Below are 18,900 nucleotides of genomic sequence, written 5' to 3'. Positions count from 1 at the left end.
ACTAGTATGCCTCTACTTGACTAGCTCGTTAATCAAAGATGGTTATGTTTCCTAGCCATAGACATGAGTTGTCATTTGATTAACGGGATCACCTCATTAGGAGAATGACGTGATTGACTTGACCCATTCCGTTAGCTTAGCACCCGATCGTTTAGTATGTTGCTATTTCTTTCTTCATGACTTATACATGTTCCTATGACTATGAGATTATGCAACTCCCGTTTACCGGAGGAACACTTTGTGTGCTACCAAACGTCACAATGTAACTGGGTGATTATAAAGGTGCTCTACAGGTGTCTCCAAAGGTACTTGTTGGGTTGGCGTATTTCGAGATTAGGATTTGTCACTCCGATTGTCGGAGAGGTATCTCTGGGCCCACTCGGTAATGCATATCACTATAAGCCTTGCAAGCATTGTGACTAATGAGTTAGTTGCGGGATGATGTATTACGGAACGAGTAAAGAGACTTGCCGGTAACGAGATTAAACTAGGTATCGAGATACCGAAGATCGAATCTCGGGCAAGTAACATACCGATGACAAAGGGAACACCGTATGATGTTATGCAGTTTGACCGATAAAGATCTTCATAGAATATGTGGGAGCCAATATGGGCATCCAGGTCCCGCTATTGGTTATTGACCGGAGAGGTGTCTCGGTCATGTCTACATAGTTCTCGAACCCAAAGGGTCCGCACGCTTAACGTTACGATGACAGTTTTATTATGAGTTTATGTATGTTGATGTACCGAAGGAGTTCGGAGTGCCGGATGAGATCGGGGACATGACGAGGAGTCTCGAAATGGCCGAGACGTAAAGATCGATATATTGGACGACTATATTCGGACTTCGGAAAGGTTCCGAGTGATTCGGGTATTTTTCGAAGTACCGGAGAGTTACGGGAATACGTATTGGGTCTTATTGGGCCATTCGGGAAAGAAGGAAAAGGGCCTCAAGGGTGGCCGCACCCCTCCCCTTGGTCTGGTCCGAATTGGACTAGGGAAAGGGGGCGCCCCCTTCCTTCCTTCTCTTTTTCCCTTCCTCTTTTCCTATTCCATATGGGAGGTGGAATCCTACTAGGACTAGGGAGTCCTAGTAGGACTCCACACTTGGTGCGCCCCCTCCTAGGGCCGGCCTCCTCCTCCCTTGCTCCTTTATATACGGGGGCAGGGGGCACCCCATGGACACACTTGATATACGATATTTTAGCCGTGTGCGGTGCCCCTCTCCACCAGATTACACCTCGATAATTCCGTCGCCGAGCTTAGGCGAAGCCCTGCGTCGGTGGAACATCATCATCGTCACCACGCCGTCGTGCTGACGAAACTCTCCCTCAACACTCGGCTGGATCAGAGTTCGAGGGACGTCATCGTGCTGAACGTGTCTAGAACTTCGGAGGTGCCGTGCGTTCGGGACTTGATCGGTCGGATCGTGAAGACGTACGACTACATCAACCGAGTTGTGATAACGCTTCCGCTGTCGGTCTACGAGGGTACGTGGACAACACTCTCCCCTCTCGTTTCTATGAATCACCATGATCTTGCATGTGCGTAGGAAATTTTTGAAATTACTACGTTCCCCAACAGGGTTGTACTGCAATATTCATCGAACCAAGGTCCACGACCTTCAAGAGTGTTATCAGGTTGAGCAGTCTATCAAGAAAAAAAGAGCAGAGTATGAGAAGCATGATAAGGAAAAAGGTTAGAATATTGTTGGCGGTAAGGGTCGAGGCGGTGAAGTAAATCGCCCCGGCAAACCCTTTCAGAACCAAGGAAAGCCCGCCAAACTTCAAGAGAAGGAAACCTGTGATGATGAGAGTGATGGAGGGGATGAAGAGGAAACCAGTAAGCAGGAGTTTCAGAAGGCCACAGACGCCCTGTGCATTGACGGAGGTGCATCTCTGCAGACTTCTCACCGCCAGCACAAACGGTGGGCACGAGAAGTCAATGACGTGGAACCTGCGCCAGAGGCCCGGAAGCTGCTCAAATGGTCCCGTACACCCATCATCTTTGACGAGGAGGACCATCCTGGCCGTACCACTGCGGTAGGATGTTTGCCATTGTTGGTCTCCCCAACAATCCGCAACCTCAAGGTCACAAAGATGCTGGTGGACGGCGGGGCCAGGTTGAATCTGATTTCCCTAGCAGTTATCAGCAAACTTTAGATAGGAGAGGAAGAGCTAGAGGTTACCGGCATGTTTGAAGGAGTTAATCCCGGCAGGGGCCATCCTAAGGGAAAGATCACGTTGCCGGTAACGTTTGGGGGAGAATTGAACTACAGGACTGAGAGGATTGTGTTTGATGTGGTTGACCTCCCCCTGCCGTACAATGGGATTCTTGGATGCCCGGCCCTGGCTAAGTTCATGGCAGCATCCCACTATGCCTACAACACCTTGAAGATGCCTGGACCACTGGGAGTCATCACCATCCCATCAGATGAGAAGGATGCAATCATTTGTGTGGACAAGATGTACCGTGACGCGGTTGCAGCAGCGACAGCTCCCGCCAAGGAAAGTAAAGGAAAGAAGAGAGATTGTAGGGACTCCAGCAATGAGTCCAAGAAGCGTGCCCCCACCGAATGCACGACACCCATTGACGAAGTGCCGGAGTGTTCTAACAACAAGAGATCCAAGGTTGTCACGCCCCAAGTGAAGAAGGTCCCGGCAGGGCTGGCTGGCGTTGATGGTACTTTCACTATCAGTGCCACCCTCGATGACAAATAGGAAAGCGCGCTCGTTGTCTTCCTACAGGCGAATATCGATGTGTTGGCCTGGCAACCATCTGATATCCCCGGTGTTCCCAGGGAGGTAATCGAGCACCACCTTGTTGTCTGCTCACATGCCCGACCTGTCAAGCAGAAAGTCTGGAAGCAGGCCTTGGAGAGACAGCAGTTCATTGCAGAAGAGATCAAGAAACTTGAGGCAGCTGGTTTGGTCAGAGGAGTGCTGCATCCCACGTGGTTGGCAAAATCCAGTAGTAGTCCGGAAGGCTAACGGGAAGTGGAGGATTTGCATAGATTTCACAGATCTCAACAAGGCTTGCCCGAAAGACCCATTTCCCTTGCCGCGTATCGACCAGATTGTGGATTCCACTTCAGGTTGTGATTTGCTCTCCTTTCAGGACGCGTACTCTGGGTATCACCAAATCTTCATGTCCAAGGAAGATGAAGAGAAGACGGCGTTCATCACTCCATGTGGTACATACTACTTTGTCCGCATGCCATTCGGATTAAAGAGTGTCGGGTCCACTTTTGCAAGGGCAATCCAGATTGGTTTTGATCCACAGTTACACAGAAACATAGAAGCCTATATAGATGATATTGTGGTCAAGACCAAGGATAAGGTCACCCTTATTCAAGATTTGGAGTAGACATTTTCTAGTCTACGTAAGATCAATCTGAAGCTCAACCCGGAGAAGTGTGTGTTTGGGTGTTCCCTCCGGCAAGTTGCTTGGGTTTTTGGTATCTCACCGCAGGATCGAAGCCAACCCCGACAAGATCAAGGCCATCGAGCAAATCCAAGCGCCAAGGACAGTTAAGGATGTGAGGCGTCTGACAGGATGTCTTGCCGCGCTAAGCAGATTCATCTCCAAGTCTGCCGAGCGTGCCCTGCCGTTCTTCAAAATTTTGGAGAAGGCCGGTCCTATGAAGTGGACCCCATAAGCAGATGCAGCTTTGCAAGAGTTAAAGGCCTACTTGTCCTCTGTGCCTACCTTGGTTGCTCCCAAACCCCAGGAGCTGTTGTTGCTATACTTGGCAGCAACCAACCAAGTGGTCAGTGTGGCCTTGGTACCGCAGCGAGAAGTGGATGAGGAAGAAAGTGAGCAGAGACCGGCGGAATCAGAGAAGGATCAGGACAACAATGAGCACGACAACGAGGATAACCCCAAGGACGTGGCAAGGAAGAAAGTGGTGCAGCGCCCAGTGTACTTCGTCAACTCCTTGTTACAGGGGGCTAGATCGAGGTACTCTGGCGTGCAGAAGTTGCTCTTTGGTCTCATTATGGCCTCAAGGAAACTTTGCCACTACTTCCAAGCCCATGAGATCATGGTTGTTACTCGTCTTCCATTGCAAAGGATACCCCGAAACCTCGAGGCTACCAGCAGAATAGTGGAGTGGGCTCTGGAGTTATCCAGCTTTGGTTTGAAGTTTGAGAGCACATCAACTATTCAGAGCTGGGCATTGGCAGAGTTTATTGCAGAATGGATGCCAACCCCTAGCGAGGAAGTGACAGAGACAGTTATCCCCGGCAAGGAATCGCCCCAAGAATGGATTATGTATTTTGATGGTGCTTTTTCCCTACAAGGTGCGGGAGCTGGCGTGCTTCTTGTCGCCTCCTCCAGGGAGCACTTGAAGTACGTCGTCCAAATGCATTTTGCCCGGGAAGAAGCCACCAACAATACAACTGAGTATGAAGGGCTCCTTGCCGGGCTCAGGATTGCAGCTGAATTGGGAATTAAGAAGCTGAGCATTCTAGGAGATTCACAGCTTGTGGTGAGACAAGTCAATAAGGATTATCAAAGTCCATTGATGGAGGCATACGTCGAGGAAGTGAAGAGATTGGAGGAGCGCTTTGACGGATTGCAAAGAGTGCACGTACCCCGTGCGGAAAACAGCATAGTTGATTATCTGTCAAGGTGCGCTGCGCAGAAGCTTCTTGTGGAACCAGGGACTTTTGTTCTCCATCTCACTCAGCCCTCCGTATCCCCAGCAACAATGGCCCGGAAGAGGAGAAAGTTGGACTACGGTAAGCCTCTCCCGGTAGAGCCGTCCGCTCCTGGCAGAGACCCTGCCGGAAACAACTCCTCATAGCCTGCTGGACCACCCCCTCCAGCCGGGCCCATGGACCCCGTGAACGAGGCTGGTGCTCCCGCAGCAGAGGAGGTGCCGCTAGTCCTCGTTGCCGAGCCCTAGGCTCCAAGTTGGGCAAGGCACATTGTCCTCTTCCTCCAAACCGGAGAGCTTCCCGGCGAAAAAGATGAAGCTGAAAAAGTAGCCCGGAGGGCAAGTATGTGTCAGTTTGTCGATGACACCCTATAAAGAAGGAGGCCCAACGGTGTGAAATTGAAGTGTGTCTGCCAGGAAGAAGCAAAGGAACTGCTGGCTGAGATTCACAGAGGAATGTGCGGCTCCCACGGTGGATCAAGGGCATTACTTGGGAAAGCATTCCGGCAAGGATTCTATTGGCCCACAACCCTCCAAGATGCGGTCGAGCTAGTCACGAAATGTGAAGCCTGCCAGTTCCATTCCAAGAAAACACACCTGCCTGCCCAAGCTCTTCAAACAATCCCTCTATCATGGCCATTTTTGGTCTGGGGACTCGATACCCTAGGCCCCTTCCCCCAAGCAATCGGGGGCTTTGAATTCTTATTTGTTGCCATTGACAAGATTACAAAGTGGCCGGAAGTGACTGCAGTCGGTGTCAAAACCGGCAGATCTCGGGTAGGGGGTCCCGAACTGTGCGTCTAAGGTCGATGGTAACAGGAGACAGGGGACACAATGTTTACCCAGGTTTGGGCCCCCTCTATGGAGATAATACCCTACTTCCTGCTTGATTGATCTTGATGAATATGAGTATTACAAGAGTTGATCTACCACGAGATCATAATGGCTAAACCCTAGAAGTCTAGCCTGTATGACTATGGTAATGAGTCTTCCCCCCTCCGGACTAAGTCCTCCGGTTTATATAGACACCGGGGAGATCTAGGGTTATACAAGGTCGGTTACAAAGAAGGGAATCTACATATTTGGCCGCCAAGCTTGCCTTCCACGGCAAGGAGAGTCCCATCCAGACACGGGTGCAGTCTTCGTATCTTCACAGCCCATCAGCTCGGCCCATGGCTAACAGGCCGGACGCCCGAGGACTCCTTAGTCCAGGACTCCCTTAGTAGCCCCTGAACCTGGCTTCAATGACAAGGTATCTGGCGCGTAGATCTGTCTTCGGCATTGCAAGGCGGGTTCCTCCTTCCGAACTCCAAAATTGTCTTCGGACGTATCGACGTGTCCGGACCTGTAACACACACACCACACACACAACCGTGGAGAGAATATAATTTTACACGAGTTCAATCCGCTGACAACTTTTTGTAACACGACATCATATCTGTCCGGTCATAATTTTGAACCGTTTTCGTCTGCCACTCCACGTTTTGAGATGCGGTTGTTATTGGCACGTCTTGTCGAAGCAGAGATCATGTCCCCTTATTGCGGGATTCTCATCAATACGTGCGTGGGTGGGTAACCCAACCATACCATTTACACAGTCCTTGGGAATAGGTGAGTTTCGAGGCGAATGGGGAGGCGTTCAATATTCACTGCCTTTATAAGGGGATAAGGATTCCCCCTTTTTCTCCCACGCCTTTTCTCTTCCTTCGTCCCTCCACTCTTGAGCTCCTGCGCCCAAGTTCTCATCATCTTCCCACTCAAGCCAGCACTCAACCATGTCCGGATCCAGAGGCCAAGGCAAGTGGATGGCCTCCTCCATCAAGGAGAAGATCATTAGCGAGCTTCGGGTGGCCGGGTACTTGGCGAAGGAAATCGCCCACTGCCTTCCTGCCTAGGGACAAGTCGTCCCCACGTCGAAGCCCAACGAGAGGGTGGTATTCATCCCTCATTTCTACCGCGGGCTAGGGTTTCCACTCCACCATTTCGCCCGCGGGCTGATGTACTATTACATGATAGATTTCCATGATCTATCCCCAAACTCCTTCCTCAACATCTCGGCGTTCATCATCGTGTGTGAGGCTTTCCTCCGTATCCAACCCCACTGCGGGCTGTGGCTCAAAGTCTTCAACGTGAAGCCAAAGGTGGTGGATGGCCAGCACGCGGAGTGCGGAGGAGCCATGATGAGTAAGCTGTCCAATGTCTCCTGGCCGAAAGGCACTTTCGTGGAGACTGTCAAGGAATGTCAGAAACAATGGTTCTATATTACAGAACTCCGTGGCACCAACTAGGCCGCAGCTGCCGAATTCAACCCTGGTGCTCCAACGCGGCTCACCTCCTGGGTCGAGAAGAGCCCGAACTGGTGTTCGCCAAACGAGCTAATAGCGCTGCAGACGCGCATCCAGAGCATGGTGGACAAGAATGTCAAACTTATCGAGGTAATCCAGGTGATGCTAGTTCGCCGGATTCTCCCGTGCCAAAGCCGAAGCCTCCCGCTATGGAAGTTCAATCCGAAGAAGCACCATACCCTGAAGAGGCTCTTCAAGACTACTCACAAAGATGCCTGGAGGTTGCTCTTCAAGGGCAACGAGATACCACCAGCCATGGATTCGGACCGTGGTCATGATGTTAACCACCCCGCCAGTGAGGTAAGTTTTTAATGCGTCCTCTACTTGTCGGTTTCAAGGAGGATATCTGAATTTTTACTGTCATCGCCTCTTCAGGAATGGATAGAGAGGGCGAAGAAGATCCAGTGCCTGGCTCCGCTGCCTGAAGAACCAGTCATTCCACGTCTAGCGAAGATGCTGGTGCCGGCGCCCTATACTGGGCCGGCGAAGGAGGCCAAGGGGGTCCGGAGGGGCCCCCGTCGTAAGGGCGCTTTGGACGCGACGTCCGAAGACAAGACCCGCTCCTCTGCCGCCGAGGATGACGACAATGAGGAGGAGGAGGACAACCCTTCCCCTTATGAGGGAAGGAAGAAGAGGACGGCCTCCATGAAACTGGAGGCGGGGACGTCCAAGAAAGGGAGGGGCTCCTTCGCGGATAACTCCGCGTGGGACGTCGGCAGCAGTCCGGAGCGACACCCCCCGCACTAAGCCTCTGGCTGCATTGTAAGTTCTATGACTCCCGCATAGCCATATGTCCAGCCTCTCCTTTTTAGTGTATTGACATAGTTAATTATGCTATTGCAGTCCGGCCCACAATAGCTCCCCGCGATCCTCATTAGGAGGTTCGCTGGATTCCAAGGCGATGGCCAGCGAGTCACCGCCGGCCGCTCACTCCCCCAAGGCCAAGGATGACGCGGAAGTGCTGTCCCGAAGGACCGTTCCAGGCCAGGGAGAGGCTCGGGAGGCGCCAGAAGGCGAAACCCCCATCGCCGGATACCAGGGGGAGTCAATCCCCATGAGGACTGGTGGGGAGGGCCTTATTAAGTTCGGCCCTCAGCCGGACTCGAGTCCGGAGACCGATGCAGCTCCGGAATCCGGCACGCAACCTCCTTCGAAAGAAGGGGGATGCATATTCTGCCGGTGACCCCTGTCCGACTAGGGGCACCGGATAATCAGCTGGAAGCGTTGCGAGGCGCTTCCATTATGGATGAGCACCGTGCCCTTATGGGCACAGTAATTGAAAAGGTTCAGTCCGCCAAGAGCGGACTAACCGAAGCCTGCAGCAGCCTGCTGACAGGCTTTGAGGTAAGTGACACAAAAAAGAGAAAATCTCAATATAGACAGTAGCCCCTGAGACACTGTCCGGTGTTTAGAAAGAAAAAGCCGGACAGAGGATCAATCTCTTGTTGCAGGAAACTAACTAAATTTGTCTAAAATGTATGCACAGGCGTCGCTGTTGGCCGCAGCCTCGCATGCTGCCGAAGTCTCCGGACTAAAGCGGAGACTGGCGGAGGCCGAGGAGGAGCTTGGCCAGGTGAAGAGGCAGCTCTAGGAAAAACAAGGTATGTAATAACCTGTTATGTATTCGAAAGAAGGTAAAATGATATGCATTGAGCGAAATGCCATGATGTGTACAGAGGCGACGACCGAGGTCGAGGCCCTGAAAAAGGCCCTGGCCGAAGCTGAAGGGAAGGCTGTCAAGGAACAGGCCGCTCGGAAGAAGCTCAAGGCCCAGGTCAACGAGATCCAACAGGAGCTCCAAGACGCGGTGAAGAAGTGCGAGACCTTGGAGCGCGATGCGTCGGTTCAAGAGACCGAACTCGCCAAGGCTCATCAGAATGCGGGGACGGCCCGGATTGAAGCCCAGGGCGCCCTCCAGGAGATCCAGGCGGACAAGAAGATCGCGGCGGGTAAGGCATTCAGCATGCAAAGCAAAAATGTGAAGAGAAAATATCTTGTACTAGCCCGGATTCGGAGTTCTCCAGGGGCCTTTGCTGATCTGCCATGCAGTGTGGCCGACGCCGTAGAGTTCTTTCGGGCTGAAGAAGGAAGCTCCACGGAGAAGCTGTTCTGGTCGTAGTATCTTGCGCCAGAACATCCGGTGCCCTTCGGCGACCAGCTAAAATAGCTGGTCGAGCTGCATAGGGTGACCGAACTGGCCATGAAGGATTTAATAATCCGGTTGTGGCCAGCCGAAGCTATACCCGGTAGTTACTTCGGACTCATGAAGCGACTGGTGGATGCCTGTCCTCGGCTGCACATCGTCAAGTGGTCCGTCCGCATCAAGGGCGCATGTCTGGCCTTCTCCTACTGCAAGGTCTGGTGGGCGAAGCTGGACGCTGTCAAATTAGCGACCGAGGGGCCGCCGGAGGGCAAGGAGCACCGCACACCCGAGCGATACTTCGGTGATGTCTTGGAGGGGTCCCGCATTGTTGCAGATCATTGTGCGAAAGACACTATCTTTGAATGAATGTATTCGAGCTCCCCCTACTTTGTATGATAAAACAAAGTGATTGTGCAATATAATGCTTGTTATGTTCTTAAATTTTTACTTCCTGTGCGGCCGTGTTGTATGAAATCTGAGGGTTAACCAGTCGTCGGCTTCTGCCCCCATGTAGGTAGTATGGGGGTGTTTGGGATGGAATCTAAACAATCTTGATCCAATTAGATGGTCCTTGAAGGAGTTGTTTAGCGCAACGAACCAGGCAACCAGACTATGCGGCTGTAACGCCCTCACTTAGCCATAGGAGTTAGACAATAAAAACATGGGCGCAACCCCTAGTATCTGAAATAGAGTGCTATAAGCGTCTGATCGGTAAGTACCAATCCTTTGCATAATGCGGAAGAAATCTCCAACGATTTGCAACCTCCGAACAGCTGACCGGCTCTCGCCGCATCATGACAGTCAGTTTTCGGCTTTCTCTACTGAGGTGCTCCTTTGGATAAACCAAGGCACAATCGCAGTAGTTCTCCCTTTACTACCTCAGCCGATATAGCGGAACGTAAGGTAGGAAGCACAGGAGCCGGGCAACCCAACTATTGACCAGAGACATGATTCGGAGCCAATGCATATAATGCTAAATTCGGGGTGCCGAACTATACTTATAAAAAGTGTTCGGACTTTTGTTGCCGTAGTGTGGGGTGCTGAGCAGCCCCTGGCAAACATGAAACGCACCAAAGTGTACGAGTGCTATCTGATAAGGTTACCCACGGGACGGAAAGAAATAAAAAACAAAGCAAAACGGACAGGGTGCGAAAATAATAAGCTATGGCCCTGAAGTTCGGGCCGCGAACTGTTTCCATTGTAATTTGAATAATACGTCGAGGCGCATTTGACACAAGTAGTGCAATAAGCAATATGCTATTTAACATGCCCAAAACCAAGGCAGAGCTGCATGTGGGTCCTGGAAGACAGGTAGAGTGATTGTTAATTTGACCTCTAGAACTTCCCCTGTACGTCTGTGCTTCTTGCCATCCTGGTATATTTATCCTTTTACATGACCGATAATCAGGCCGTCCGAGAAGGCCTATGTAAAAGAAACCTGGAAAAGGAAAACGGAAATAGTGAAAGTATATGTGTGTCCGGGATCGGTCGAGCCAAACTGTGGATCACAAGCTAGCTGTGCCTCCATCAATGCCCATGGAATTTTGAGTGCGTAATTATGTACGTATGGTACGAATGCCACTGCTTGATCGGGGCTGGGACAGAGGCCAAATTGCTAATCGAGCTCTTGACGAGCCGAGCTGTCCTGTTGTAGCATAGTCCGGACCTTCTTAATGGTGTCTAGGGTCTCAGCAGCCGGATTACGGTTCTGCTTGAGAAGGCCGCTCTGTACTTCTGCTGCTAGGGCGGCGGTGTGCTCCTCTGTACGGAGGGAGCGTTCCGTGTTTCCGTTGACCGTTATGACGCCGCGTGGACCGGGCATCTTGAGCTTAAGGTAAGCATAGTGTGGCACCACGTTGAATCGAGCGAACGCGGTTCGTCCGAGCAGTGCGTTATAGCCGCTGGGAAAAGGAACGATGTCGAAGATTAACTCCTCACTTCGAAAATTGTCCGGAGACCCGAAGACAACTTCTAGCGTGATTGCGCCCGTACAGCAAGCCTCGACACCAGGTATGACTCCTTTGAAGGTAGTCTTTGTGGGCTTGATCCGTGATGGATTGATGCCCATTTTTTGCACTGTATCCTGATAAAGTAGGTTGAGGCTGCTACCTCCGTCCATAAGGACGCGTCAGGTGAAATCCATCGATGATTGGGTCGAGGACTAGTGCGGCTGAACCGCCATGACGGATACTAGTTGGGTGGTCCCGACGATCAAAGGTGATCGGAAATGATGACCATGGATTGAATTTTGGGGCGACTTGCTCTATCGCGTAGACGTCCCTAAGTGCGCGCTTGCGCTCCCTCTTGGGGATGTGTGTAGCATATATCATGTTCACCGTTTTGACTTGAGGGGGAAACTTCTTCTGTCCCCCTGTGGTTGGCTGCAGGGGCTCCTCATCATCGTCCTCACTCTACGATCCCTTTTCCTTATTCTCGGCGTTTAACTTGCCGGCTTGCTTAAAAACCTAGCAATCTCTGTTGGTATGATTGGCTGGTTTGTCTGGGGTGCCATGTATCTGGCACGGGCGATCAAGTATGCGGTCCAGGCTGGATGGTCCCTGATTGCTTCTCTTGTATGGTTTCTTCCGCTGGCCGGACTTGTAGCCACTGAATCCGGCGTTGACTATAGTGTTGTCGGTATTATCACCATTGCTTCGGCGTTTGTGTCTGTTACGTCGGAGCTTGCCGTTACTGTTCTTAACCTCAGAGGGGCCTGCCTCACTGGCTGTGTTTTTGCTATGAGCCAACCAACTATCCTCACCCACGCAAAAGTGGGTCATGAGTGCCGTGAGGGCTGCCATAGATTTTCGCTTTTCTTGGCCGAGGTGGCGGGCGAGCCATTCGTCGCGGATGCTATGTTTAAAGGCCGCTGGGGCTTCGTCCTCCGGACAATCGACGATCTGGTTCTGTTTAGTTAGGAACATAGTCGAGAACTTCCTGGCTGACTCCCCGGGCTGTTGAACTATGTGACTTAAGTCATCGGCATCTGCTGGCCGAACATATGTACCTTGGAAGTTGTCGAGGAAAGCTTCTTCCAGGTCCTCCCAGCTGCCAATAGAATTCTCGGGCAGACTGTTTAGCCAGTGCCGGGCTGGTCCATTAAGTTTTAGTGGGAGGTATTTGATGGCGTGAAGATCATCCCCACGGGCCATGTGGATGTGGAGAATAAAATCCTCGATCCATACCGCGGGATCGGTTGTTCCATCGTATGATTCGATGTTTATGGGTTTAAACCCTTCTGGGAATTCGTGGTCCATTACTTCGTCAGTGAAGCAGAGAGGGTGTGCGGCGCCTCTATATCGGGTCACATCGCGATGTAGCTCTGATGGAGTCCGTCTGCGGTTTTCGGCCCGGGCGTGATTAGGTTTGTCACGCTCAAATAGATAGCCATCCTCGCGTGTCAAGGCGTGTCCTCGCGACGTAGATTGATCTTGTATGTTCTGCTCTTCTATCCAAGTCTTGACGGAGGTCATATGTATAGCCCCGAGCTATCTTATCCCTGCCTTTACGGCGGGATGGGACAGTCTGGTTTTCGGCTCGGGTTGCTGTTTTATCCCGACCGTGCGGTAGCCGATCAGCCACATTGCATGATGCTGGTGCAGGGTCTGGCGCCTCATCGTCGAACTGAGGTAGTAATTTGCGCTTCGGGTAACTTTTGGCTGGGCGTTTAAGGCCGTATTCCTCGGCTGCCAGGACATCGGTCCATCTGTCATTGAGCAGGTCTTGATCAGCTTGAAGCTGCTGCTGCTTCTTTTTCAGGCTCCTCGCAGTGGCTAATAGCTGAAGCTTAAAGCGCTCCTGCTCCAGGGGCTCCTCAGGCACGATGAAGTCTTCGTTGCCGAGGCTCACCTCCTCCTCAGAGGGCGGACGGTAACTACCGTCCTCCGAGTCTTCGTCTATGGCCTGTTCGTCAGGGCTGACAAGCCCTGATTCCCGATTGTCCTGTTCGGCAGTTTGTTCATCGGGTTCTTCTGTGTCTTCAGCACCAAGCGGAGTGTTGTCGTCTCTTGTGCCGGTGTTGCTGTCCCTGCTGCGGCGGGATTTAGAGCGGCGCCGCTGACACCGGCGCTTTGGTTGTTTCTTAGGAGGATCACTCTTCTCTGGGTTTTCCTTGTCCTCACCGCTATTATCTTTTGGTGTATCCACCATGTATACGTCGTATGAGGAAGTGGCCGTCCATCGCCCTGTGAACGGCGGGTTCTGGGCCTCCTCTTCTCCGGCATCGTCGTCCATACCGTCGATGTCTTCGGAGTCGTAGTAGAGCATGTCGGTTAGGTCTTCGACAGTGGCTATGAAGTGGGCGGTGGGTGGGAAACGAGATTCTCCATCATCAGCCTCCAGTTCAAACCGGATATAATTCGGCTATGAGTATTCCGCCAAGGACAGGTACTTTAATGAGTTTAGCACTCCGCCCAAGGGTGAGTGCTGGAAGATGTCTGTGGCGCTGAACTCGAAGATCGATAAGCGATCAAGTTCGGCATCCGCGGACTCACATGGTTCGGAACTTATACCCGGAGAAGAGTCGGCGTTCCAGTGACACGAGTATTGTGTGAGGTTAAGTCCATGTGTGGCTCCAACGCCGGGGAATCTGTGGCCTCCGTGGCGGGGTTGAACCTCCCATCCTTGGATGGTGCAGTCTGCTCCGGATCTAAGGCCAGAGTGGTTACAGGAGCTGTCCCCTGGATGTGATCCGATGACAGATTTAGGTCATATTCATCGGGGTGACCGGGAGTGTTTGCCGCGGTCTCGAATCTAGCAAAGATCAAATCTCCATGGATGTCCGCAACGTAGTTCAAGCTCCTGAATCTGACCTGATGGCCAGGGGTATAGCTATCGATTTGCTCCAGATGGCCAAACGAGTTGGCCCGCAGTGCGAAGCCGCCGAACACGAAGATCTGTCCAGGGAGGAAGGTCTCACCTTGGACAGCATCGTTGCTGATGATTGAAGAGGCCATCAAACTTTTAAGGGGCGGCATAGTGGAACTCTCAATGAAAGCACCAATGTTGGTGTCAAAACCGGCGGATCTCGGGTAGGGGGTCCCGAACTGTGCGTCTAAGGTCGATGGTAACAGGAGACAGGGGACACAATGTTTGCCCAGGTACGGGCCCTCTCTATGGAGGTAATACCCTTCTTCCTGCTTGATTGATCTTGATGAATATGAGTATTACAAGAGTTGATCTACCACAAGATCGTAATGGCTAAACCCTAGAAGTCTAGCCTGTATGACTATGGTAATGAGTCTTCCCCCCTCCGGACTAAGTCCTCCGGCTTATATAGACACCGGGGAGATCTAGGGTTATACAAGGTCAGTTACAAAGAAGGGAATCTACATAATTGGCCGCCAAGCTTGCCTTCCACGCCAAGGAGAGTCCCATCTGGACACGGGTGCAGTCTTCGGTCTTCATATCTTCACAGCCCATCAGTCCGGCCCATGGCTAACAGGCCAGACGCCCGAGGACCCCTTAGTCGATGACTCCCTCAACTGCCGTGAGAAAGGTGACTGCTTAGTCAACTATCAAGTTCTTGAAAGAATTGGTGTGTTGTTTTGCAGTTGCGGCAAGGATCATCACCGACAACGGCACCCAGTTCACAAGTTGCGCCTTCATGCAGTATGTTCATGCCCTTGGATGCAAGATCTCATTTGCCTCTGTGGCACACCCCCGGAGCAATGGACAAGCTGAGAGGGCTAATGCTGAAGTGCTGCGTGATGACCCACAAGTATAGGGGATCTATCGTAGTCCTTTCGATAAGTAAGAGTGTCGAACCCAACGAGGAGCAAAACGAAATGACAAGCGGTTTTTAGTAAGGTATTCTCTGCAAGCACTGAAATTATCGGTAACAGATAGTTTTGTGATAAGGTAATTTGTAACGGGTAACAAGTAACAGAAGTAAACAAGGTACCGCAAGGTGGCCCAATCCTTTTTGTAGCAAAGGACAAGCCTGAACAAACTCTTATATGAAGGAAAACGCTCCCGAGGACACATGGGAATTATCGTTGTCGGAGTAAATGGCCACGGGTAGCCTAACCGACTGCCCCTAGCTCTTCAGAAATTATCAGGCCATTTTGGGCCTTCAAGCATTTCAAGCATTGGGCCGCCTTCCCCGGCCGGCTACCTCTGAAGCCGACTATCAGAAGGCGACCCAGCCTCAGCAACCTCCCCCCAAGATAACCACGGGATGGCCGACTCCAGGAAGCCAGCCATAGAGGATGCCGACTCCCCCGAGCCGGCCATGAAGAACGCCGACTCCCCAGAGTCGGCCACGAAGAGCGCCGACTCCAAGAAGCCGGCCAAGACCGCACCCACCAAAACTGCACCCACATAACGGTGACAAGACGGGGTGTGGCCACAGTGCGGCCCACTACCACCGAAGCCCGAGGCAGGCATGGCCACAGGACGCCGTACGGGACGGCCGTCTCCCGTCCGGCTCGGCACTGTAGCCATGCTGGCCTCAACGTCACCCACGACAGACGCCAGTACGGCCCACGGGCGGCGGGCCCCTTTAGCCAGAGAGAGGCGCGAATGCCGCCCGGCCTCCCCCAGTCGGCCAAGGGTGTAGCCAGCCCCCAGAAGCTGGCTACCCCCGCCCTCGAAGCATGTGCCACATTAAGGAGACAAGACGAGGTAAGGCTACAGTGAGAGCCCCCGAGGCGGCACACTGTAGCCACGCTTACCTCGACGAAGCCCTCGTCATTAGGGACGAGGCTACAGTAAGCAGCCGCCGACAAGACCCCTAGGCGGTGGGGCCGACCTGTCGACCAAGAGGCCGGCAGCCGGCGGGACACACCAGTCGGCGGGCCCCAACGGCCGGCGGAGAAGCCGGCGAGCGCAGACACTGACGACTGGGTCCAGCGCCCAGCCGGATTACAATTGTACCCCCGGGGGTAGGCCTATATAAACCCCCCGGGGCACCCATGCAAAGGGTTGGCTTCTTAAAGTTACACACACACCATAGAGAGAGGGAAGCAAGAGCTAGCCTTGTTCTTCTTCTCCCTTGAACCCAACAGCTCTAGGAGCATTTGTAGCTACTCTTTTTGATCTAGTGATCATGTGGAGACCCCGCAGAGCAGGATAGGGGTGTTATCTCCTTGGAGAGCCCCGAACCTGGGTAAGATTCGCCGGCGTGCATGTCTTCGCCTTATCCCGTTTCCAGGCACCGGCGACGTCTTACGGGCACCCACTATGATAAGCCACCCATTGGCATATGTCGCACCTACCACCCGACATTTGGCGCCCACTGTGGGGCCAGGTGCACCGTCGTCCGGGGACCTGTTCTGGACGAGAACCCTCTTTCTCCCCCGCGAGCGCAGCCAGCTTGCTGCGCCCGATGGCGTTTGCCTCGACGCGCTGCAAGGCGTCGACGACGCCTGCGCGGCGAGCTGCCTCGCCGATCTTCTCGGCGAGACTCGCATCTCCGACGAGCCCGCGTCCGACGCGGGCACGGACTACCCCGAGAGCCGCCTCGTCAGCCTCCTCGACCAGCTTCACGTCTCTAGTGATCCCGCTGTAGATGTGGAGTCGGTCGGCTCCACCGACCCGATGCTCGTCGACTCCGACGCGGCATCGCTCGACGCCTACCCCTCCGACGTGGTGGTCTTTGACGACCCTCTCCCTCAAGCTGACAGTGGCAGCAGCGCTGTCACCGAAGTGTTGGTCATCAGCCACGTCGCCAACTCGGGCGAGAACGCCCACGACGCCCTGCAAGCGGCAATGCACGACCTCTCCGTCCCCATCCCGGCCGACGCCGACGCCGAGACCCTGGAGGCACGCCGCCTCACCCTCATCGCGGAAGGCCAGAAGATAGCCTCCATGAGACGCCTCACCGAGGCCCACCAGCGCGAAGTCGACCGCGCCGCCTTCGGTACGCCGCCGCCTAGCGGGCCGAGCCAAGCCGGCTTCGTCCAGAAGCGCGGCGCGGCTATTGCCATCATGCTAGGGGCAGATCGCCCCGTCTACGCCACCCCGCTCGAGAATCTGCGAGCCGCTCAGGCGGCCACCGAAGAGCTAAATGGGCTGGGAGCCGACGAGCTCCCCTACATGACGAGACGGATTCAGTAGCTGATCGACGCGGTTGCAAAACGGCATGAAGCCGGCGCCCGCGCCGATAGTCATCCCCCGCGCCGAGAGCACGCTGCGACGTCCCGCTCGCCAACTGCGAGCGGCGCCCGCCAGAAGAAAGACAAGGAGCCGGCTGCTAGCCGCAGCCGGACTCGTATCACCATCGAGCGCAATGCGGAAGGCCGCCCTCGAGCGGTGGAGCGCCAAGGAAACCTGTCTCCTCCCCCGCCTCGAAGAGAAAGACGTCTCACCCCGCCGCCCGTCACGCACCCGACCCTTGGTGACCGACTCGGCCGCCGAGAAGGAGTCGGCGAGAACGACGCCCGCCACCGGATCGAACGCCTTGCTCGGGCCCTGGCGTTAGAAGAAGAAGACGATGTCGGCCCACCATGCTTTGGCCCCCGCATCCGCGACGAGCCCTTCCCCAAAGGGTTCTCGCTCCCCAGAGACACGCCCAAGTACAACGCCTCAGTGAAGCCAGAAGATTGGCTCATCGACTACTCCACTACTGTCAGCATAGACAACGGCAACCGACGCGTCGCCGTGAAATACGTCCCCCTCATGCTGCAAGGCACGGCGTGCACCTGGCTCAACAGCCTCATGCCCTACAGCATCAATAGCTGGCTGGACTTCACGGAAGTCTTTGTCCGCAACTTCACCAGCACGTACAAGCGGCCTCCCAAGCCTCGCAGCTCTCCCTGTGCGTCCAAGGGCCCAACGAGTCGACTCGCAACTACCTCACGCGGTGGGCCGACCTCCGCAACTCCTGCGAGGGAGTGCACGAGGTCCAGGGCATCGAGTACTTCACCGCCGGGTGCCGAGAGGGCACCCTCCTCAAGCACCGACTCCTCTGCGACGAGCCGGCTACCCTCGACGAGTTGCTGGTCATCGCGGACAAGTACGCCACGGCCGATTCCTCGATGAAGACCGAGCTCCGAGTGGACGCCTCTGGGAAGGTGATTGCTCCGGCTCCAAAGACACCGGCTGGCGACTCCAATCGGCGCCCCTACCAGAACGATCACAAGCGCAAGGCCCCCATGCCGCCTTCCACCAGTCGGCAGGTGGCCACAGTTGAAGATGAGCAGCCCGAAGAGCGACCCGCTCCCAAGAAGAAGGGTGGCAGGCCGGCTTGGCAACCGGCTTTCTCTTACGAGCAGACTCTCGACGCCCCCTGCAAGTTCCACAGCGGCGCGAAGCCGTCCAACCACACGACCCGAAAATGCCACTGGCTCACACGAATCTCCAAGGGCGAAGGGTTGTTGCCGCCTCCGCCTCCCGGCCCGCCGCCTCCAGCCCCCCAGCAGCCGGCGGCTCGGCCGGCAGTCGGAGCCATTCAAGATGAGTTCCCTGAAGAGCACGCCGCCTACGTCGTCTTCACGAGCCAAGCCGATGACAAGCGTAGTCGGCACCGTCAGCATCAAGAGGTCAACGCAGTCGCCTCTAGCGCCCCCGAGTTCATGCACTGGTCAGAGAAGCCAATCAGCAGGAGCCAGGCCGACCACCCAGAGGTGATGCCATCCCCTGGCTCCTATGCACTGGTCTTGGATGTCACCCTCGCGACGCAGAGGCGAGCTGCCCGATTCTCCCACATCCTGATAGATGGCGGAAGCAGTATCAATATACTGTACCACGATACCATGGAAAAGCTGAACATCAAGGCCAAGCAGCTTATGCCAAGCCGAACCGTGTTCCAT

This window comes from Triticum aestivum, chromosome 5D, assembly GCF_018294505.1.
Source record: "Triticum aestivum cultivar Chinese Spring chromosome 5D, IWGSC CS RefSeq v2.1, whole genome shotgun sequence".
NCBI classification, from domain to species: domain Eukaryota; kingdom Viridiplantae; phylum Streptophyta; class Magnoliopsida; order Poales; family Poaceae; genus Triticum; species Triticum aestivum.
This window is presented reverse-complemented; position numbering follows the sequence as displayed.